General features: G+C 42.0%; 1 long non-coding RNA gene and 1 pseudogene across 2 annotated transcripts in view; one reads left to right on the top strand and one right to left on the bottom strand.

The window, feature by feature from the left end:
• The window catches only part of LOC308458463, a 229,277-nt gene that overhangs the window by 41,596 nt on the left and 169,049 nt on the right, over positions 1–18,632 (top strand). The window lies entirely within an intron of this gene.
• On the bottom strand, positions 7,503–7,994 carry LOC308457881 (large ribosomal subunit protein eL27 pseudogene; annotated as a pseudogene). The gene has a single exon. The product of its transcript is annotated as a large ribosomal subunit protein eL27 pseudogene (transcript).

Below are 18,632 nucleotides of genomic sequence, written 5' to 3' on the forward strand. Positions count from 1 at the left end.
ATCGTCCAGATCTTTCTGTTTTGAGAAGACCACTCTGGTAAACCTCTTAACCCTATGCAGCTGGGAGTACATTGGTACAAAAGTGATTCCATATGTTTCAGGGAGTATTTAATGTGCTCTGAGAGAATACCAAGAACAGAGGGACCGAAGAACCGAAGAAGAACCTGCTGGATCAAGCCAGTGGCACATCTAGTCTAGCTTCCTGTTTTCACAGTAGGCAACCAGATGTTTGTGGCAAGTTGGCAAGCAGTACTCAAGTGCAGCAACATCACTTTTCTCTCCATCAGTTGCTCTCTCTTCTGGCAGGCAACAACTCTCCAGGATCTCAGACACAGCAGCCTTTTTCATCAGCTGCTACCTGACTTTTTTACCTAAAGATAACAAGAGTTAAACCTGGGATTCTCTGGATGCACATGCTCCCTCGTTGAGGTATGGTTCCTCTCCACAGGGTATTGTGCCGTGAGAAATAAACGAATTTGGAAAATCTACAGCTCCTGTGGGCCAAAGCACCCTGCACAGAGAAGGGCTACCCTCTGCATCTGTTTATTTCATTGCCTGTTTTAAACATTTATTTTAACCCCACCTTTCTAATATAATTCAAGGCAGTGAAGAAGAAGAAGAAGAAGAAGAAGAAGAAGAAGAAGAAGAAGAAGAAGAAGAAGCAGAAAAGGAAAAGCAGAGAAATAAGCTAGCAATAAAACAATTAAAAACCATAGGAGTAAAAAAAGAAAACAACAACAACATGTATAATTATGACAGGCAAGCAATAACAAAATGGCCAGTAATGGCCAATGTCTTCCCAAACTGGAAAGCCTTAATGCTGTTGTAGGCCAACAAAGGAGCAAACCATTCTTCCTTGGTACGACATTCAAAGCCTAGGCACAACAATTGAAGATGATGGTCCTGAATTGCATGGGGTGGGCTCCACTAAGTAGAAAATGTTCTCTGTTGAGCACTGGGATGGAGCTACATGATGCTAAGGGAAGGCTAAAGGCATGCGCCCATAGAACTTTTGGGTTGCCCATTCATGGCTGTAATAGCTAAAGAGGGCTCACACGGCAACCATATAGTGGTTAAGTTCAAGCAGTTAAGCACTTGCCAAACACAGAGCGCACAGCCGCAACAGTAAATTTATCACATTTGTTACATGAAATTCATGCCATCTTAAAAGTTCTCCGGGAATGCATCTTCCAAAGCAATGTCTTGTTCCAGCTGAACTATCCAGAATACAATGTACATAAGGTAACAACCTTCAAGGACACTTAATAAAGTCTTCCAGAAAAAAGGGAAAGATCCATTTCAAGTACGAGCGTCTTTCAAAGAACAAGAAACATTTCTTGGAGTTGTTCCAGTCTCGTATTGTGTTTGGCATGCTGAGAAAACAAAACATTTTAATACACAGGAAATCAAAGCTACATCAACTATGCATGCCATGTCCTGTTGCAAGTAAATCCTGACGCTCAACAAATGGCCTGCATCATTCTGCAAAGGAAACATCAACAATGGCAAGAACTGCTTGACATGAAATGAGTGCAGATTGAAATATTCACAGCAATCTGAATATTCAGCGGTGCTTTTTGTATATATATAAAAAACCCTACCCCACTTTTTTTCTTTATCAAAATAAAGCCTAAAATGACCCACAACATAAAATCAACAAATACAGAATATACAATTGCTTATGAAAAAACAACAGCAGCAAAATCACATTAGAATAAAAATTGCATTCCTACACCAGCGGCATATAGCAGCAACTTTCAGTACAATAGTAGCAATTAATTTGTATGATTTGTATGATTCAGAGGCAGCGTGATGTTGGCCTCATGCCTTTTGTGAGCTCCCTGTAGACATCTGGTGGATCACTGCAGGAAAAAGGGTTCTGCATTAGATAAGCCTTTGGTCTGATCCAGTGGGACTCTTTTTATAATACATGTGATGGAATGCATTGGGGGTCATCTAAACTGACCATAAGTATTGAGGCAAGGAAGGCTTATTTTGCCTCATATTGTTCATGAGACAGAAAAGTGGTTGGTAGCTTACATCTCAGTAGCAGGGGCCATCTTCAGGCAGAAACAAAGTAAGAACATCCTCAGCATTGCTAAACAGAATGTCAAAGGTTGGAATTCCACATGTCTGGTTCCCTGTAATCCCAGAGATCCTTGCCCTCTGACTGATGTTTCACAGAGTTTATCAGTTTCAATGTCAAGGTATTCCACTTAAAGTAAAGAAGCCAGATGTTACAGAAGCCCCCCACAAACATTCCTGATTCGGAATGCTTGAAGTTGGTTGTGCGAATATGTAAAACTAAATGTGGGAGATTAATACAGTGGACGCTCGGGTTGCAAATGTGATCCGTGCAGGAGGCACGTTCGCAACCCGCAGTGCCGCACTGCACATGTGTGGGTTGCTTCTGTGCATGCACAACTGCCGAAACCTGGAAGTAACCCATTCTGGTACTTCTAGGTTTTGGCGTGTCCGTAACCTGAAAAATCGCAACCTGAAGCATCTGTAACCCGAGGTATGACTGTAGTCGATTCTACAGGAAGTGGATTGGATTGCCTTGCTCTCGGAAAACTTTGCAATCTTGCTTAACAGAAGAACACCGAGTGCAGAAAAGCAAAAGGATAACTTCAGTTTCATCACACTCCTTTAGTTTCCCAGGAAGGTTAGACAACATTTGAGGTTTTCTTTAACGTGCTACTAAAACAATACATATGAAATGGAAGCTGCTGAGCTCATACCCAGAGAAGAAGTGTTCAGACAAATTCATGTCCTGTACTGGCACCAAGAATTCCGTAACTTGAGTGTTTTGATTTAAGCTCATGGCTCTTCTTTCACCCTATGTCTGAGAATCTGTGGACCTCTGTGAGTTCAGTGGATCTGGCTCACACCTCACTGACATAAAATGCACATCTTCTAAGCATATTCAGTCAGGAGATGCTCTAAGTTTGAAATGGGGAGGAGTGCTACTGTAAAAGAGCACATTCCTCATAATAATAATAATAATAATAATAATAATAATAATGGGGGCGGGGATGAAAAGATGCTCCAGGGATGCAACTGAAGAGAGGAATTTTGACTCCTATGACCAGAAGAATGAAGCCTGTTTCCTAGCAAAAGAGCCTCAATTACGACTAACCCTTTGGATGTGTTCCAGTTACAGATGTGATGGGACATGCATGCAAAGATGTGATGTGATGGGACATGCATGCAAAGCATGAACCATGTAGTGCATTGCAATGGTGTCAACTGCTTCTGCCAGAGCTCTCCAATACTGGAGCTGTGCTCCTGTTCCTGGTCATTATTTTATTTAAAAATTAATGGAAAGGAGGATAGGACAATGGCAGAAGTCACTTAGACGGAAGAAGAGGAGAGGAGGAGGAGGAAGAAGAAAAGACCATGAAAGTTGAATGTGATTTTTAGGTAGCACTATATACTTCTGATTTTATCAAATATTAACCCCAATATCTCCCCAAAATGCTGGTGCTATAAAAAACATAAGGGCACATTGGTGGTGGGAGTATTATTCAGTGACAGCTATGGTGTTCCTAGAAATTAAATTTAATATAAAATTTAATTAAATTTAATATAACAAAACAAGATTATTATTTTTAACTACATTTATATACCACCATTCTCACAGAATTGTTGAAAAATTGACTAAAAATAAAAGTGTACTAGAGGATAAACAAAGATTCATATGCAACTACTTGGCAAAAATTATTTTGTATATAAATGATGGTAACAATGTTCAAATGACTCCTGTGAAATACAATACTATTTGGAATCCTTACTAAGTTTTCAGCTTCAAGTGAGAATTTCGTAAGACCTTGAGGACAGTATTTTAATATACTTTTTCAAGCAAATATTTTTTAAGAAAAAGAATATTACTACCCTCCAGCATAAATAACTATTGTTTTTCCCCCACAGGGATTGTGAATGAAATGATCCAAATGTGTATTTTTTTGGGGTGGTGGTGGTGCTGTATTTAGTTTTCATCCAATTGTGTGTTTTTAGTTTATTTTTTATTATGTCACTGCATTATATGCTCTTGATTAAATAAAAAGAAATACCAATTAAAAATAATAATAATAAATTTTATTTATACCCTGTCCTCCCCAACCAGAGCCAGGCTCAGGGCGGCTAACACCAGTAAAATTACAGTAAAAACATAATGGGGGGGGGACCAATTTAAAATACAGGTTAAAATGCAATTTAAAATGCAGCCTCATTTTAAAAGTAGCCCATAGATCAAAACCATAAGGGGAGGGAAACATAAGGGTCAGACTGAGTCCAAACCAAAGGCCAGGCAGAACAGCTCTGTCTTGCAGGCCCTGCGGAAAGATGTCAAGTCCCGCAGGGCCCTAGTCTCTTGTGACAGAGTGTTCCACCAAATCGGGGCCACTACTGAAAAGGCCCTGGCTCTAGTTGAAAAGAAGATCCAAAGTTCAATTTTTGGCATGGGTGTAGCCAGGATTTTTGTTGGGGGGGACGACAGGCCTTTTGTTAGGGGAGGGCAGAACCTCAGTTTGTATTTTTATTGATTTGGGGGGGCAGCTGCGCCTCCCTTCCTCCCTTGGCTACGCTCATGATTCATGGCATTCTCTAATCAAAAGGATCAGGTAGCAGGCGGGCTAACATTTATCTAAACAAATATTGTGTACTAAATGGAAGCATGGACTGGGATTTGAATCTGCTCTACCTATAAGTAAGTCTGTGACTTAAAGAGAGCACTTCCATATATCTTCACCTAGGGAGCTTCTGGACCAACTGTTTAATGAGCATACATGGTTTGCAAAAAAACAACTTGCATGAAGGTTATACGATGTTGCCAGCTAGTGGTTGTTATCCCATACTTATGCCAGAGCAATTTGACATCATATTTCTAACTGGCCCTTTTCATGGTGAGAAAAGTGATGGGGTAATTGCGTTAGGAAGTGCAAAATAACAGCCAAATTTTGTGCAAATAAACAACCCTTTGACATGAGAAACAGCCTGTGCAAGTGCCCTTTGATGCTTGCTTGCACCTGGCTTCTGAGCCTCTTTTAATTTCATTCTTTATTTCTGGGCCAGAGATCCTCACAAATCACCCTAGAACTGAAGTCAAAGCCATACAATAAAACAGCATTTTTAGGATACTAGCGGCCGCAGTTTACCTTAACCAAATGCAGATTGGAGGGGGGAGGGGTCTTCTAAAAGAAAGACGAGAAAGGCTTGTCTGAGGACTCTGGAGAAGCACCGTCACTCAGCGTAGATAAATGAACAAAGTGGGTGATGTGGGAAAGAGCATCTTTCTGTGAATTTTCACGCTGTAAAGTCATGGAATTCGAATCAGTGATAAGAAACATGAAGTCTACCCATCTCGATAACAAACACACACTGGAGGCCACCCCCCAGTAGGTTTCCTTATAGAGTACTGAAACATCGGTCTCTGTACAACAGCAGCAAGGATACTCATCGCAAAATATTGGAAGACACAAGATTTACCCACCCGGGAAGAATGGCAGATGAAGTTGATGGACTATATGGAACTGGCGGAAATGACTGGCAGAATCCGAGACCAGGGAGAAGAGTCGGTGGAAGAAGACTGGAAAAAATTTAAAGATTATTTACAGAAATACTGTAAAATTAATGAATGTTAGAAAAATGTTGGAATGAAGTTACATGGCTTTAGTAGAAACGTTATAAGGAATTAAGTATAAGTAGATTAATAGAGTATCAAAGGAAAAAATAAGGTTAGAATGAGTTAAGATAATTATAGGATAGAAAACAGAGGAAGATGGAAAGGAATTGCTGAAATAATTAACAGAAGTGGAATACAAAAAGGGAGGTGTGAGGAGGTCGTGGAAATAAGTGAATGAAAGATGGGATAATGAAATTGTTTGATTTATTTTATTGTTTTTGTTTTAATGTATTGCATTGTAATGTATTGCATTGTATTGTCTTTTTAGTGTTTAAATTTTTGGAAAAGTAATAAATTTTTATTTTTTTTAAAAAAAGAAACATCGGTCTCTGTAGCCCAATATGGCCTTCTCTGATTGGCAGTGGCTTTCCAGATTCTCAGGCTGGAATCTTTCCCATCAGTTGGTACCTGATCCTTTTAAGCAGAGAGGCCAGAGATGAAAGCAGTAAATTGTGTGCTTGCTCACTGAGCTCATTGTTTCAGTGCCCGCCAGCACATAATGGCTGATGTCATTAAATGGGCAGGCAAGCTGGAAATCCTTTTTCTCATGCCTATTGGGGGAGATATATATATACACACACATTTAAAACCAGCCCTAGGAATGTTTCGCTGAATATTTATTGCCAATTATTTCCAAAACACAGTCAAGGTCATGTCTCGTTGCACCTCGTAAATTGGGCACATTCTAGCAAGACTCCTTAAGAACATCTGGTTTCTCCACACACTTTGTCAGTGCAGTTCTGGATAGTGACATTTATTTATTTTATTTTCAGCCCATACACATTGGTATTTGCTCTTTCTGTGAACTTCTCGTCACGATGAATGGATATGCTAAAACATTTAAAGCCACACTAGATGTGCAGGCAGCTGCTACGAATATCCCACCCACTAAACAGTTACAGTGGTACCTGAGGTTACAAACACCTTGGGTTACAAACACTTCGGGGTACAGACTCCGCTAACCCAGAAATAGTACCTCGTGTTAAGAACTTTACCTCAGGATGAGAACAGAAATCGCGCGGCGGTGGCAGCGGGAGGCCCCATTGGCTAAAGTGGTGCCTCAGGTTAAGAACGGACCTCCGGAATGAATTAACTTTGTAACTAGAGGTACTACCATACAAGGGTTTGTGGAACCTGCTTCTCACTATGAAAGCATTGTGGTGGCTATTGCCCCACATAGCTGGGTGTTACGGACTGGCTGAACACAGAGGAATGGTGGGAGGCAGTAGCTGGGGAACTCCCAAGGGAAGAAGTCTCAGAGTCTGGGGTGTGGCGGTGGGACAACGCTACCTGGTCAGAGGGGGAAGAGGGAGAAGATTGGAAGGTGGAGGTGCCAGAAGCTGAAGGCATTGCAGGGTTTAATGATCAGGGAGAGTCTGTGGCAGGGAGACAAGTCCAGAAGATGAGGCAGAAGCAGGAGAGCAAGGAGGTCAAGAGACAGAGATGAGCCAGGCTGGTGAAGAAGCCAGGGTGTCTCCCCCTCCTACTGCAACAAGCTCCCATCCCCGCTGGTCTCCCAGGACCAAAAGAGGCATGAAGAGAGAGGAGCAGAGACAGGCACATCATCGTAGTCTCAGATTGCTTGGGAATGAGATTTAGGCAGCTTTGAGAAGGTGGGGACAATCAGCCTTCACAGCTGCCTCATAGAGGCAAGACCTGCCGAGAAGTGTTGCTGGCTCTCCTGAGCTGACCATGTTTCTTCTTCTTCTTCTTCTTCTTCTTCTTCTTCTTCTTCTTCTTCTTCTTTTCTTTTCTTTTCTTTTCTTTTCTTTTCTTTTCTTTTCTTTTCCTTTCCTTTTCCTTTTCCTTTTCCTTTTCCTTTTTTGGCTTTTCAAAAATATTTATTGGTGCAAATGCATGCCACTCAGAATCTGAGCTTCTGGAAAAACCACTTGTTCTTGCCTGGCTTGTATCTCTCCTCAAATTTCACTTTGGCCTCCCGCCGGGCTTTACATTTCAGCGCAGGGTCCGTAAAGACATCCTTGTTGACAACGGTCTTGTCAAGGGGAATATCAACGGAGTACCTGGTAGGCATCAAGTGGTTGTAATTGTAGACCTTCACAAAGGACTTGATCTTGGAACGTTTGGCAATCTTCTTCTTGCCCATGCTTGCTGTCACTTTGCGTGGGTAGCGATCAATGCCAGCCACCACAGCGTGGCTGTAGAGGCAGTCAGAGGTGCCATCATCAATATTCTTAACAATAACAGCTTTGCGTCCGGAGTAATGCCCAGCGAGGACAAGGACGACTTTCCCTGGTTTCATAAACTTGCCCATCTCGGAGCTGAGGCAGCGATGGCGCCGACACCGGAAGAGGCACCATGTTTCTTCTAATAAAGAGTTAACTTCACTTACTCCAGTGATTTATTCCTGACACCTACTCCTGACACTAGGACTTATAAGGGGGGAAATAGTTAATACCTCCTTCCTACCCCTTTCCCCATCCTTCGAGCACTGGACCAGCCTACAGATCTAGGGGTGGAGTTGGGGGAATGATACTCTTAGTGCTGCTATGAAACATTGTAGATGGTTTGAGTAGGAATAGGTGAATTTAAACTCAAGTGAAACTAGCTGTGTCCTCCAGAGGTTTTGGACTGCAACTCCCATCAGCCCTACCTAGTGGGTGAAGGCTGCCTTAGAATATATATCTGTTTGAGCTCATGCTTCTCTTAGGTTACATTCTTCATGATGAACTTGAAGGTAATGCCCTAGAGAATATACGGTAATATTGTATTTATTTAAAGGGAAAGAAAAAAAGGAGAGAGAAAAGAAATCCCATTAAACTTCTCCTTCCCATAAGAGGCTGACATAACAGGTTTCTTCAGGCATGGTGATGGGCTGTAGAAACATTAAATAAGCGGCAATCTCGTTCGATGCAATTAATACATTAAGAAGGTTGGTTTAGGATAAGATTTTGTGATTTTGCCTGTCAAGAATCAACAGTCCTTGTGGGAAGCATTTTACTGTAGAGGAAAGTGTCAGAGCACTGGCTTGTTTAAGTTTATGGAGTGCATTTTAATGGCATAAAGGTATATGACCTTTGCTCTTAACTCCAGGCCCTCCCAACATAATTCATCTTTATCAATAACAGATGTTTCATCATTTTGACCATCCACTATAGAAACAGCTGACATGCTTCAGTGGATAGGATACTGGTGTTTTCATGTTGTTGCACCGAGTCCCCTTTACATGAGGAACGAGTACCTGGTGAGATCCTTGGCCCATTCTCCTTTTCTGGTTATTTTACCTACGAGGACAGCTCTGCTTATTCCAAAAAGAGGCAGCATCCCTTTGAAGTTGGTGAAGGAGGCCAGCCAAGATCCAGGATGGAGTTTCAGACACACATCTGTTTGCATTTCAGTACGGCAGCAGTCAACAGGGACATTGCTCAGATGTGAAGTAAGAAAACACATCATGAATTCCTCTGACTCCTTTGGGGAATTCCTTTTCTTTTGTTGAACTGAAAGCAGACATGTGGTTCCTTGGAATTCTGAGGACAGCTGTTTTGAGTGAGTGCTCTGGTAGGGAGTAATTTTAGTAATATGACTCCCAACAGGCCAGGTTCAATTCCTTTCCTCCACCCCCTCCACCCCTTGTGCAATTTCCCCCTTGTGCAAGTTCTGCCTCATTTTAAACCCCATGCATTGGTTCTCACACAGATGGGAACCGAATTCATCACAGGGATCTTAAATCCATGAGCTAGATTTAGGATGAATCATGCTGTTCCCAGAGTTTTCACTGATTCCCACCAAAGCCTGATGAAATCAAAGTTTCAGCCACCATAAAGATCTGGATGGCAGGATACATCACTTTACTGAAGCTTCCATACCCTCCAACATTTCTCCGATGAAAATAGGGACGGCCCATTCAATAATGATAATTTTATTATTTATACCCCACACATCTGACTGGGTTGCCCCAGCCACTCTGGGCAGCTTCCAACATATATAAAAACACAATAAAACATTAAACTTTTTTTTAAAAAAAAGCCTTCCCTATACAGGATTGCCTTCAGATGGCTCAGGGGTCGGATAACTCCATACCCTCCTGAAGGGAATTTTTATTTCTGCAGCCATGTTCAAATATATAAAAGGATGTCACATAGAGGAGGGAGAAAGGTTGTTTTCTGCTGCTCCAGAGAAGCAGACACGGAGCAATGGATCCAAACTACAAGAAAGAAGATTCCACCTAAACATTAGGAAGAACTTCCTGACAGTAAGAGCTGTTCGACAGTGGAATTTGCTGCCAAGGAGTGTGGTGGAGTCTCCTTCTTTGGAGGTCTTTAAGCAGAGGCTTGACAACCATATGTCAGGAGTGCTCTGATGGTGTTTCCTGCTTGGCAGGGGGTTGGACTCGATGGCCCTTGTGGTCTCTTCCAACTCTATGATTCTATGATTCTATGTAAATTAAAACACAGTGATCCTTTGAAATTGTCACTTCTCTGAATTCTGCAATGCAGTTCTCCAATTAAACAACATGGACAGAAATGCATATATTAGGGGGGAAGTGTACATAAAATGCATAAGTTAGTGAACGTGACATAAAAATGCATTATATTATGGAAAATTGCACGTGGTTATGTTTATGTTTCCCTCAGCAGTGGTACCTCAGGTTACATACGCTTCAGGTTACATACGCTTCAGGTTACAGACTCCGCTAACCCAGAAATAGTGCTTCAGGTTAAGAACTTTGCTTCAGGATGAGAACAGAAATCGGGCTCCGGCGGCGCAGCAGCAGCAGGAGGCCCCATTAGCTAAAGTGGTGCTTCAGGTTAAGAACAGTTTCAGGTTAAGTACGGAGCTCGGAACGAATTAAGTATTTAACCTGAGGTACCACTGTATTCTCATCTTGTGTTGAAAAGCTCTCTGAAAGCTGGGATTTCTAATGACAAAAGAGATGTTATCAAAGCAGGAGCAGGCACACTATCCCATCATCTGAATTTCCCAGAGGCATCTATCTATCTATCTATCTATCTATCTATCTATCTATCTATCTCTATTTGCGTCATGAGTGTGTGCTCCAAGTTCTTTAAGTCCCTAGCAATCCCCTTTTCTGCCTGTATGTTCAGTGCATACACTGAGAAAGGTTTCCCTCAAGGCTCAGCTGTTGCTGCAACCTGAAGGATGGCAAAAAACAGGCAGCCCAGCTCAGAGAAATAAAACTTTCCCTGCAAAGAAATTATACTCTAGCATAAAACCAGGACTCCCAATTCTAGAAGAGCTGGGCATACACCAAATGAAATTTCTCCCAACCTTACCATGCATATAATTACTGCTGTGGCAATATGTGCAATGGGCCAACATATTTTATGGCTTGTTTTCTTCAAATACACGCGGGGAATACCATAATCATAACCTTGCCTGTTGCAGAAGCGCATATTGCCTGTGACACATGGGCATGGTTTGGGACAAGGTGGCCTTGCCAAAGCTGAAATGTTTGTTTTTGTTTTTCTGAGAAGCTTAGCTAGCTGAGAGCCTGGTTCTATGCCCATTTAAGTCCATTGGAACATGGGAAAACCAGCTGTGCTGGAAGATGAGGCAATCTGAGTCTCTTCCCACTGCTGGGTAGAAGCGAAAGCCGCAAAAATCCAAGCCTGGGGGTGAGGATGCATTGGAGAGAGAGGGCTAGAGAGGGAGATAAAATGGCAGGACAGCTGATTGTATCAGAGAACATGTAAGAGTTGGGCTCTACTTGGATTCTTGGCAGGGTGTGGTAGAGTTTCACCTGTAAAGGACCTGCTTGGCTGGTTTGTTGCCTTCTATTGCTGCTGTAGTTCATTAGCCCAATTCCTACACCATATACCTGTAGAAGGAACGAACTTAAGAAGGTAAGAGGTGCCCTGTCAGATCAGACCAACGGCCTATCTAGTCTACCACACTCTTTCTCTAGTACCCAACCAGATACCTTTGGGAAACCCGGATATAGGACAGGAAGGCAATAGCCCTCTTTCACTGTTATTCCCCACTGACCAGTGGCGTAACGTGGATTGTTGGTGCCTGGGGCGCATCCACACGGGCCGGGGGGTGGGGATGGGGTGTGGAGGTGCCAGGATGCTGTCATCGGCTCTCGGCTGGTTGCCTAGGAAGTATAAAGACGAGGAAAAACTTCTTACCGTCCTTTATTATTTCAATATTTGCAGAGAGAGGCTATAGAACCCAGCCTCTTGGATACTGGTGTCGTCCCAAGTGAATTTCCAATCCCCGTTCTCTCCCACTTCTTTATTTATTTAATTATAACTTAATTTGTCCTAGGCCTATTTGTTTCTTTCAAGTAATTTCTAATTTTTTATATTACAATATTTGTTCAAATAGTCCTTGAATTTCCTCCAGTCCTCTTGAAACTCCTCTTCTTTCTGGTCGCGGATTCTTCCAGTCAGGTCAGCTAGCTCCGAAAAGTCCATCATCTTCATCTGCCAATCTTCCACTGTTGGTAGTTCTTGTATTTTCCAATTTTTAGCAAGTAATATTCGAGCGGCCGTTGTGGCATACAAAAATAATTTAACATCGTTCTTGGGCAATTCTAAACCTGTTATTCCAAGGAGAAAGGCCTCTGGTTTCTTAATAAATGTATATTTCAATATTTTTTTCAGTTCATTATAAATCTTCTCCCAGAAGTCTTTCACCTTGGGACAAGTCCACCACATATGGAAAAAAGTACCTTCTTTTTCTTTACATTTCCAACAAAGATTATCACTTTTGTGATAAATCTTTGCTAATTTCACAGGGGTCAAGTACCATCTATACATCATCTTCATAATATTTTCCTTTAACATCGTACATGCAGTGAACTTAACCCCTTTCCTCCATAGCCTCTCCCAATCCTCCATCATTATATTATGTCCCACATCCCTTGCCCAATCAATCATGACCGATTTAACTTGTTCATCCTTTGTATGCCACTCCAACAACAAACTGTACATTTTAGACATATTCTTATCATTAGTATCTAACAACTCCGTTTCCAATTTGGTTTTTTCTGTTGCAAAACCATTTCTCTTATCCATCTTATATAATTCGTTAATTTGATAATATTGCAGCCAATTCACTTTATCTTTAATTTGTTCAAATGGTTTTAATTTAAAACCTTCCTGATTCTCTAACAACAAATCTGAATACCTCAACCATTTGTTTTCCATATTTAACTTTTTTGGGGCCTGTGCTTCCATTGGTGAAATCCATTTTGGTGTTTTTCTTACTAAGAGATCTTTGTATCTAGCCCATACATTGTATAATGCCTTTCTAATTACATGATTCTTAAAACCCCTGTGGGCCTTTACCTTGTCATACCATAGATATGCATGCCATCCAAATAGATTATCCAGTCCCTCCAAGTCTAACACATCATCATTCTCTAATTGAATCCAATCCTTGATCCAGCAGAATGCAGCAGCTTCAAAGTATATCATCAAATCTGGCAGGGAAAAGCCCCCTCTTTCTTTTATATCTGTAAGTAATTTATATTTAATTCTAGGTTTTTTCCCCTGCCAGATAAATTTAGACAATACCTTCTGCCATTCTTTAAAACATTTGACATTATCGATGATTGGTAAAACTTGAAATAAGAACAACATCTTCGGCAATACATTCATCTTAACCACCGATATTCGGCCCACCAATGAGAGTTTTAGATTTGACCATACCTCAAGATCTCTCTTAATTTCATTCCATCATTTTTCATAGTTATCTTTGTAAAGATTCAAGCTCTTTACCGATAAATTCACACCCAAATATTTAACTTTTTTCACCGAAACAAGGCCTGTCCTTTCAAAAAGGTTTTTTCTTTCCTCATTATCTAAGTTTTTTTCCTAAAACTTTGGTTTTGCTCTTGTTTAATTTAAATCCTGCTACCTGCCCAAACTCTTGAATCAGCTCCAGTGCTTTCACTGCACTGGTTTCTGGATCTTGTAAAGTTAAAACCAAATTATCAGCAAAGGCTTTTAATTTATATTGCTTGGATCCTACTACAATGCCTTTAACCTCCTCCTCTTTCCTCAACATGTTTAACAAAACCTCCAGAACAGAAATAAATAGCAGAGGGGAAAGCGGGCACCCTTGCCTGGTTCCTTTCTCAATTCTGATTTCCTCTGAGACCACATTCTTAACTATGATTTTTGCTTTTTGTTCAAAATAGATCGCATTAATACCATTTAAAAATTCCTGGCGAACCTCAATTCTTTCTAGATTTTTCATCATAAATAACCAAGAAACATTATCAAAGGCCTTTTCAGCATCAATAAACATTAACATTGCTTTACAATTTCTTTTCGCTTCCAACCTTTCTATTATATCAATTATATTTCTTATGTTATCTTTCATATGTCTCCCAGGCAGAAATCCGGCCTGCTCCTTAGGTATATAATTTGATAGAACCTTTTTTAATCTATTGGCCAAAATGTTTGCGAAGATTTTATAGTCCACATTAAGTAATGAGATTGGTCTATAATTTTTTACATCGGATCTATCTTGATCTGTTTTTGGAATCAGAGTGATAAATGCATCTTTCCAGATTTCGGGAGCTTTGTCCCCTCTTAGAATCTTATTACACACATCTGCCAACGGTTGAATTAGCCAATGTTTCAATATTTTATAATATTTTGCAGAAAGACCATCCGGTCCCGGGGCTTTGCCTAACTGCATCTTATTTATTGCCATCTCAACCTCCTGCCTCGTAATCATGCCATTTAGTAGGCACCTTTTATCCTCGGGAATTTTCTGCATTTCATTCGCCACAAGAAATTGCTCAATTTTATCCTTATCTTCTTTACCTTTTTTATACAGCTGTTTAAAGTATTTCTGAAAACATTTTCTTATATCTGCAGGGTTTTCCATAGATTTTCCATCAGATACAGTGTTTGTAATAGAACTTTGCTTCTGCCTCTTTTTTAATTGCCAAGCCAACAATTTCCCACATTTATTTGCAGATTCAAAATTTCTCTGTTTCATCATTTTAATTTTCCATTCTATTTCCTGGTTAATAATTTGAGAAAATTGAATCTGCAATGCTTTAATTTCTTTTGGAATCTGTTGACTCTTTGGCATTAATCTTAAACTTTTCTCTTTGTCTTTTATTTGAGACAGAATTTTCTCTTTTTTCTCATTCTGTATCTTTTTCCTTATTGAGTTCTGTTGTATGAGGAAACCTCTCATTACTGCCTTACTTGCATCCCAAATGACTCTTGTTTCAACCTCTGTGTTCATATTTAGTTCAAAATAGTCTTTTAGAGTCTTTTGGGCCTTACTAATCATCTGTTCATTCCTCAACAACTCATCATTCATCCTCCATCTAAAGGAACCCTGTAGGTATAATTTCATCTCCAAAACCACTGCATTATGATCTAAGCAAGTCTTAGGGCAAATTTCTGTTTTAGTAACCTTAGGAACCAAATCTCTGGATACCTATATGTAGTCGAGTCTCGAGAAAGATTGATTTGAATTTGAGAAAAAAGTGAAATCTCTCTCCATTGGGTTTTGCTCTCCTACTTTTAAGGCATGCTGGGTTCCAGGAGATGGAGGGTCAGGGATGTTTTCTAAAGACACCGTGTCAGCCAGCTCCCTGTCTGGTTCTGCCTCGTCTTCTCCCATTATTTCCCAACTTTTCGCCTCATCTGCCTCTGAGCTGTGACCTCCCTCAAATCTCTGTTGTAAATCTAAACTGTCTTCCTCTTCCCAGGAAGGGTCAGGATAGGGAGGTGGTCTCCACCATTCCTCCTCTACCCAGTCCTTGACAGGAAGCTGGCCACACCATCCCAAGCCCTCACTGCCGACTGAGCCGCAGCAGTCTGAGCCAGCGCCGAGTGGGGCAAAGCGAGGGGAGGGAGAAAGCGGCTCAAATGCCCAATGAGGAGGGCAGACCTGAGGGCTGTGGCACCCTTTTTGCAAAGGAGGAGGTGGCTGCCAGAGCCTCTTGCCTCTCCTCAGTGAGTGGCAACAGAGGCACCCTCCTCCCCTCCCTCTCAGCCAGCCCAGGGGTGGGGCGCATGTGGGCATCCCTTCACCTACATGAGGAAAAGGAGGTGCTGCCATCACCCCAGCCCTGAAGGCCCAGCCCGGGCATGGCTTGGTGAGTGAGGGAGTCTGTCGTGGCCCCCCCCTTTCATAAATCTGCACCCAGGGCCAAACACACCCTGGCCATCCCTGTGCTATGCTCTGACTGGCATTCAGAGGCATGATCTGTCTGGTCCTGGAAGTAGGATTTAGCCTGTGTGACTGTTAGCCCTTAGTACCTCCATTGATTTGTCTAGTCCAGTTTTGAAGCTAAGGCTGTTTTGAAGCTAAGGCTGCATTCACACAGCAATTTGTTCCATTTTCCTCACATTCCCCTAACTGTTAATGTAGGTTACCAGATTTTTTCCCAATGAATCCGGGGACACTTCTCTCTCTCTCTCTCTCTCTCTCTCTCTCTCTCTCTCTCTCAAATTTATTTATTTTTTGAAAAGAGAAAAAAAGTTATTTTTAAAAAATAAGAAGTAATATCTTCTCTTCTGTGGTCTCCTCTGTCACGTGGCCTTCCTCTGGGCCCCAGCCTGCTCTCTTAGAGCGCTAGCCACAGTGGAGTAGGCTCGGGTCGGGCCTGGGCTCAGTCACGTTTCCTTGCCCTCCTGGTGCTCTCCTATCTCTCCTCAACGGCGGTGGCGGCGGCGCGGCAAAGTTGGAACTTCTTTCTTTTTTCTCCTTCTTTCTCTCCTCCTTCTCTCTCCCCTTTCCTTTTGTGTTGGCTCCAGGGTTTTCCTGGCCCCGGAGTGCTGCTGGGCAGTTGGCAGGGCGCTCTCGCTCCCTGCTCAATTTGGGTTGCGGGGGGGCACTGGCTCCCCCGGTTGACGTGCCGGGTGTCCCCGGTTCCCCTTCAGTAGTGGCAGCAGCAGCCTCAGCCTAGTAGCTTCAGGAGCTGCTCACTGCCGTGGCGCCTGCCATTTTGCCTCGCCGGAAGTCCCCATATGATGTTTCTTGAGCCGTGGAACCAACCACACAACATTCATTCCCTACTAATAAATCTACAACACTTAAAATATAAATCCGGGGACTTTAAATGAAATCCGGGGACATTCCGGGGATGGATTTTGTCCGGGGACAGATTTGTAAATCTGGGGACTGTCCCCAGGAAACGGGGACATGTGGTTACCATATATTAATGTCTGCATTGTACAGTCATACCTCGAGTTGTGTTTGCTTCACGTTGTGTTTTTTCATGTTACGAACACGGCAAACCTGGAAGTGTTTACTTCCAGGTTTGCCACTTCGCGCATGCGCAGGAGCGATCTGTGCGTTTTGTGCATGTGCAGGAATGCTCTATCACGTCACGTGCACACACAGAAGTGGTACTCTACTTACGGACTTTTCAGGGTGCGAACGGCACCCCGGAATGGATCATGTCCGTAAGTAGACGTACCACTGTACTTGAACTTTCCCACAACATTAAAGTCCTTTTCAGAAATATGGTGGGATATATGACACTCATTTCTGTGTTATTTGCTTCCAGGAAGAAAAAAACTACTTGCAAACAACACAGAAATGAGTGCTGAGATTGCCCTCTGGAAGAGGCTTCTATGTTGTGTGAAAGCTCAACTATTAACAGTGAAAGCTCAAATTAACAGTTAGGGAAATGGAATAAACTGCCATGTGAATCTCGCCTACATTAATGGGCATCACCACATCTCGTGGAAGTGAATTTCAAAGTTTTAATATGTGCTGCACCTGGGCAAAGGAAGGTTTCCTCTTCTCTGTTCTGAATCTCCCACACTTCAGCTTCATGAGATCACCCATTCCAGTATTATCAGAGATGGAGAAAAATTTCAGCACATTCAAGTGGACGGCCATTCCTACATCCTATGACAATGAATTCAATAGTTCAACACTGCCTCTCATTCCAGCACTGTTGAGAATTATTGGTAGATTGCACCCTTCAGCTAAATATCCAAACACATTTTTATAACCTAAGTATTGGGAGGGGAGGGGGGTTACTATATTTAATAAGCCTGTGCCTTTATCCCAGGAAAGATCCTGACTTACTTTATCCCAGTTGGAATGAGGTAATCTTGCCTTTAGGCTACAAGCTTGTTAATGAAAAGCAGATGGGGTGGACGGAAATTTAACCACAGAAAGAAATTGCCTTTAAACAAAATAATTTTTTAGGAACAGGGAACCCATTTGTATGTTCAGACAAGCTACTTAGCAAGGCTATAGACATAGAGAGAGAGGCAAACAGAAAAAAAACCTTAGGCCTATTTTGATCTGCCTGAGAAAAATCTAGAATCATGCTGGGACTTGCGTTGATACCCTGACAGAAAATGATACAGCTCTGAACTGACCTGGTGCCAGGGGTTGTGGTTCATGATGTGCCAGCTAAACAGTTCTGGAAATTCTCAGTTCATCCATTACTGGTCTACTATGAATCAGCTCATCACAACTTTCTCATTTGGTTACATCCAGAGGGTAGGAAGCTCTCTCTTCCTGGATGTCTTTCACATAGTAGCTCCCAAAATCCAGAAGGCAGGAGATAGCTGAACTCTTAATGAAACCCACAAGTCTCATCTCTGACTCCTCCACAGGTATAACAGAAACATGTTGTTCCCCAGTCTTCTAAAAATTGTAGCTATGGATGACCATCACCAAAGGAAATGGGAACAGATCCCCTATGCTACCCACCTGTAATTCAAGCACTGACTGAACATGTGTGGATTGCGATTTGCAGCAGGAGTAAACAGAGCTGTGGTATATATTAAAAAGGTAAAGGACCCCTGGATGGTTAAGCCCAGTCAAAGGCGACTATGGAGTTGTGGTGCTCCTTTCACTTCAGGCCGAGGGAGCCAGCGTTTAACTGCAGGCAGCTTTTTAGGTCATGTGGCCATTTCTGGCACAATGGGACACCGTGATGGAAACCAGAGCACACAGAAACACCATTTACCTTCCCACCACAGCAGTACCTATTTATCTAGTTGCCCTGGTGTGCTTTTGA

The sequence above is a fragment of the Podarcis pityusensis genome (genome assembly GCF_964106645.2).
Source record: "Podarcis pityusensis genome assembly, chromosome: 11".
NCBI classification, from domain to species: domain Eukaryota; kingdom Metazoa; phylum Chordata; class Lepidosauria; order Squamata; family Lacertidae; genus Podarcis; species Podarcis pityusensis.